Source organism: Bison bison, unplaced genomic scaffold (genome assembly GCF_000754665.1).
Source record: "Bison bison bison isolate TAMUID 2011002044 unplaced genomic scaffold, Bison_UMD1.0 scf7180017864220, whole genome shotgun sequence".
NCBI classification, from domain to species: Eukaryota; Metazoa; Chordata; class Mammalia; order Artiodactyla; family Bovidae; genus Bison; species Bison bison.
In genome coordinates, this window is record NW_011494792.1 from 1,137,073 (window position 1) to 1,143,072 (window position 6,000).

Consider the following 6,000-nt stretch of genomic DNA (forward strand, 5'->3'; position numbering starts at 1 on the left):
ATGAAAGTGAAAAGTGAAAGTGTAGTCACTCAGTCATGTCCGACTCTTAGCAACCCCATGGATTGCAGCCTAACAGGCTCCTCCGTCCATGGGATTTTCCAAGAAAGAATACTGGAGTGGGGTGCCAGTGCCTTCTACGAAAGTATTATATGCATTGCTATTCTAATATATTATGCCATTTAAAAAATATACACAAAATATAAACTAAATGACACTGAGATAAATAGAAATAGAAATGGAAATAGTAACATTTTCTTCCCCAGGGGATGAGGACACTCATTTTTATGGCCACTGGACTAATGGATTATGAATGTACACACATAATGATACAAGTTATTTAACTATCATGATAAAGTAATATCTTTTACATATAGTTTCAATCAAAGTTCTCAGAATACCACAAGGGGCCAGGAATACAATTGTATGTGAATAACTCTCTTCATATGCATATATAAAATTGTGTGAGCTCAATTAAGTAATCATCTTTAGTTCTTTTGTTATTCCATCAATTCATCTACTGGTAAATAATCCAAACTCTACAATAGATATCTTATTTTCCGGGTTTAAATCTCAAGTCATAATAAAAGCGGAACAATGGCCTAGAATGAATAAAATGTCTTATGGACATCATGATATATATGCATTTGTAAAGACAATTAATGAAAAAATACAGACTTACAGTTTGCTGAAACAGAAAGTGTACTCTCTCAGAGCTGAATATACATATCACCTAGAAAAAATACTTTCTCAGTTTCTGATGACTTCTAAAGAAAGGGACCCCATGACTTTCATCTCCAGCCTACTGAGGACTCCTTTCCACTTTCCTCCTCAACTTCCCTCCATGAAATCTCTTCCCTAGGTTATAAAACACACCTTGGGCTTCTGGTTCAGACAAGATGACATTGATCTCTTTGTGCCCACTCCTCTGTGTGTTCTGGAAAAAAGAAGAGACCACTAAAGGAGACCTTGTATAGTTGGCAAGAAGACGGTGAACTAGATTAGGGCCTGAAGAATGGAAGAGCAACACAGCAGCACCTAAGAGAAGACAAGCCAGGCCCAGCATTCCTGATCTCCAACCTAGCGTCAGAAGGCAGCCTGAGTAGGGCTGTTCCTCCCAAGGAACAAATGTGAGGGAACACCAGGTGGTGGTTTAGTTGCTAAGCTGTGCCTGACTCTGTGTGACCCCATGGACAGTAACCCATCAGGTTGGACTGTCCGTGGAATTCTCCAGGCAAGAATATGGATTCCCATGTCTTCCTCCAGGGGATCTTCCCAACCCAGGGGTTGAATCCAGGTCTTCACAAGGCAAGTGGATTCCTTACTGTCTGAGCCACCTGGAAGCCCAAGAAACTCAATAATTGCATGGATATTTGGAAAATAAAAGGATAAAAACATATGTTAATATTAGATAAAGTAGAGTTGAGAGCAAAGAAAATTTCCAAAGACAAAGGAATATAAGGACATTACATAAAGAATACAGAGTTGAACCCCTGGGTCGGAAGATCTCCTGGAGGAGGGCATGGCAACCCACCTTAACATTCTTCCCTGGAGAATCTCCATGGACAGAGGAGCCTGGCAGGCTACATAGTCCATGGGGTCACAAAGAGTTGGACATGACTGAAGTCAGTTAGCACACATGTAAGAGAGTAAAGCTTAAAAGTCCTCACCAAAAAGATCTTGAAAGGAGATATGTGAGGTGATATTAATAGATATGTTAATTAAATCAATGAGGAAATCCATTAATAATGTATACCTATATAAATTGTCATGTATTCTTTAAATATCTTGCAATTTTATCTGGAAAAATATTTTTAAAGCAATTAGCCTCCAATTAAATAAATTTAATTTTAAGAAACAAAGAAACAAACAAAAAACTGAAAAACAAAAATAGCAAGAATTTCAATGCTTTTTATATAATTTATTTCAAATATTACACTTGGTATGTAAAGGTTTTTTTTTTTTTTTTTTCCAGATAATAACCAGTGGGATTCATTGGATATTCAGAAAACTAAGAAACCTTGGAAATTATCTAGGCAATCCTCCCATATTAAGAATATATAAGTAAATCCATGAATGATTATGTCACTTATCTAAACTTATGAAACTTGATGCAAAAGTAGCAATAGAAACCAGGTTTCCTAGGTTTAAATCAATCTTTACCGAATTACCCTGCAAATGGAAATATCTCCTATGCTCTGAAAAACTTGATTCTTATCTCTTTCACAGAACTGATCATATTCCACCTTGTATTCATTGTCCAGTTAGCATAAGTTTTACCAAGCAAATTAAATTCCTTGAAAGCTCAATCCTGGCATGTCGGTTCTTCTCACTCTATATTCTCACATATGGCTAAAGCTCTTTATAAATGCCTTCTTCTCCCTGGAACACCCTCTCTCTTTTACATGGTTACCTCCTCGACATCTTTCAGATCTCAGTAAAAACCAGTTCCTCCAAACAGTGTTTCCTGATGCTGACACAGCTCAGGTCTCCTTGTTATGTGGACATAGGGTATTCTGTGCTTTTCCCTGTCGACACGTGTCCCAATTGTAGTGCAACATTTAACTTTGAAATTCACCTCATTTCTGTTTTTCTGTTAAAATTTAAGTCCTAATTCATCAAGTCCACATGTGTGCCCTTCACTGCTATCCATTCTTTGCACCCATCAGGCCTTTGTTATGTGTTTGTTCAATGAAACACTTTTATTTGTGCAGAATAAAATTTCAAAGAATTTTTGATGCTGCTCTCACAGCATACAGTGAACTAGGGCTTTCACAAGAGCCCTAATCCCATTCGTATGGGCTCTGCCTTCATGTGGGTTCTGAACTCATGACCTAATTATTTTCAAATGGTCCCACCATCTAAAATCGTCACATTGGGGATCAGGATTTCAACATATGCATCTTGGGAGAACACAAGAATTAGACCATGGCACCCAACGAAGAGAATGACTTGTCTAAGGTAACCCAGAGCCTCATCCATACTGAATGCTCTGTAGTGCTGATGCGAAGCCAAGGACTAAGGAATTATAGATTTCTCCTAGTATATACCCAGGGGATTGCAGAGTTTTGAAAGATACAGATAAAAAACTGTCCAGATTAAAATTGTTATATTTAGGGGGAAATTGTCTACTCTGGAATAAATAGCATGTATTTTGTATACTGTATTTGAATATATAAAACTCAGTTACCTATCCATACACCAAAACACATTACAGAAATACAAATAATCACATTTACAATTGCATCAAAAAATGAAATACTTAAATAAATTAAAGCAAGGTGTTGAAAGATCTATGTATGGAAACATTCAAGACACTCCTGAAGGAAATGTTTAAAACAGAAAAAAGGAAACATATTTCATATTTATTGACTGGAAGAATTAATATTGTTAATACATCCATTCTACCCACAGTTATCTACATATTCACTGCAGTATCTTTCAAAATTTCAAAACTTTTCACAAAACAAACAAAAAAATTCTACAACTTGTATAAAACTGTTGTTGTTGTTCAGTTGCCAGGTCATGTCTGACTCTTACTGACACCATAGACTGCAGTGCGCCAGACTTCCCTGTCCCTTACCATCTCCTAGAATTTGCCCAAGTCCATGCCCTTTGAATTGGTGATTCCATTCAACCAATTCTCATCCTCTGTCAGCCTCATTTTCTTCTGCCTTCAGTCTTTCACAGCATCAGGGTCTTTTCCAATGAGTCGGCTATTCACATTAGGTGGGCAATGTATTGGAGCTTCAGCATCAGTCCTTCCAAAGAGTATATGGGGTTGATTTCCTTTAAGGTTGACTGGTTTTGAACTCCTTTGTGCCCCAGGGACTCTCAAGAGTCTTCTACAGCACCATAGTTCAAAAACATCAGTTCTTCAGCACTCTGCCTTCTTTATTGTCTGTCCAGATCTTATGTGTGCATGACTAATGGAAAGAGCATAGCCTTGACTATACAGACCTCTGTCAGCAACGTGATGTCTTTGCTTTTAACACACTGTCTAGGTTTGTCAGAGCTTTCCTGCCAAGAAGCAATCTTCTTCTAAATTTGTGGCTGCAGTCACCATCCACAGTGATTTTAGAGCCCAGGAAGCAGAAGTCTATCACTGCTTCCACCTCTTCCCCTTCTATTTGCATGTAGGTGTTGGGACCAGATGCCATGATCTTAGCTTTTTTGATATTGAGTTTTCAGCCAGCTTTTCCACTCTCCTCTTTCACCCTGATTGGAGGCTCTTTAGTTCCTCTTACTTTCTGCCATTAATATTGTATCATTCACATATCTGAGGTTGTTGATATTTCTCCCAGCAATCTCGATTCCAGCCTTTAGGACTCATCCAGTCCAACATTTCACATGACATGCTCTGCATATAAGTTAAATCAGCAGGGTGACAATATTCAGCCTTGACAGACTCCTTCACCAATTTTGAACCAGTTTATTTTTCCTTGTCTGCTTCTAACTGTTGCTTTTTAAACTGCATACAAGTTTCTCGTCTGGTATTCCCATCTCATTAAGAATTTTCCACTGTGTTATGATCCACACAGTTTGGTGAGATCAATGAAGCAGATGATTTTCTGGAATTCCCTTACTTTCTCTATGTTCCAGCAAATGTTGCCAATTTGATCTCTGGTTCATCTCTCTTTTCTAAACCCAGCTTGAATATCTGGAAGTTCTAGGTTCACATAATGCTGAAGCCTAGCCTGAAAGATTTTGAGCATAACCTTACTAGCACTGGAGATGAGTGCACCTGTTCAGTGGCTTGAACATTCTTTAACACTGCCCTTCTTGGGAACTGGGATGAGGATTGATCTTTTCCCATCCTCTGGTCACTGCTGGCTCTTCCAAGTTTCCTGACATATTAAGTGGACCACCTTAATAACACCATCTTTCAGGATTTTAAATAGCTTTGCTGGAATTCTATCACCTCCACTAGCTTTGTTGGCAGCAGTGCTTTTTAAGACCCACTGGAGTTCACATTCCAGAATTTCTGGCTCTGAGTGAGAAACTACACCATTGTGATTATCTGGGTCATTAAGATATGTTTTTGTATAGTTCTTCTGTGTACTTTTTCCATCTCTTCTTGGTCTATTCTGCTGTATTAAATCACAAAGCACCAAAGATAAAAGTGATCTAGAGAAAGAAGAACAAAGTTCGAGACTAGGGTTGCTGATATCAAATTGTATTAGAAAGCTATAGTAATCAAAACAGAATGCTTTGCTTCTGGCATGAAAATAGACACATAGATCAACAGAGCAGAATAGCGAAGCCGGAAAGAAACACACACATATATTATTGGTTAGCTTATGAAAAAGGAGCTAAGACTATCCAGTGGGGAAAGGACAAGCTTGTCAAAAATGGCACTGGGGAAACTGGATAGTCCAGTGAAATAATGGAACTGTACCCCCGTCGTTTACCATGCATAAAAATGGATTAAAAATTAGAACATAAGACTTTAAGCGATTAAACTCTTAGAAGAAGACACTGAGGTAATCTTCTTGCCATCGGTGTTTACAATGAGGTTTTGGGTTTCACACCAAAAGCAAAGGCAACAACTGCCAAAACAAGTGGAACCACATCTGACTCCAAAGAAAGGAACATCAACAAAATCAAATGGCAATTTACAGATTGACAGAAGATATTCCAAATCATATATTTGATAAGGGCTTAATATCCAAAAATACATGAGACACACAACTCAAGGACAAAAACCCTCAAATAATCCAAATTTTTAGTGGAGCATAAGAATAGTAAGACTTTCAATAAATCTGAAGATTAGACTATAGATGAGAGACACAGCAAGGTTTTCCTTCTAGAACAATAAAAGCCTGTGCCTTCCTGCATTACTTTCTTTATCTCCACTCACTTATTTGACAATTACAATTCAATGTGTACATTCTTCAGTCAATAGCAATCACCCCACAGTGAGCTATAATATGTACTAAGAACAGCCCCACCAGGGGAAAAAAAAAATCCTAATGTTTGCATCCTTACTAATGAGGCATATCC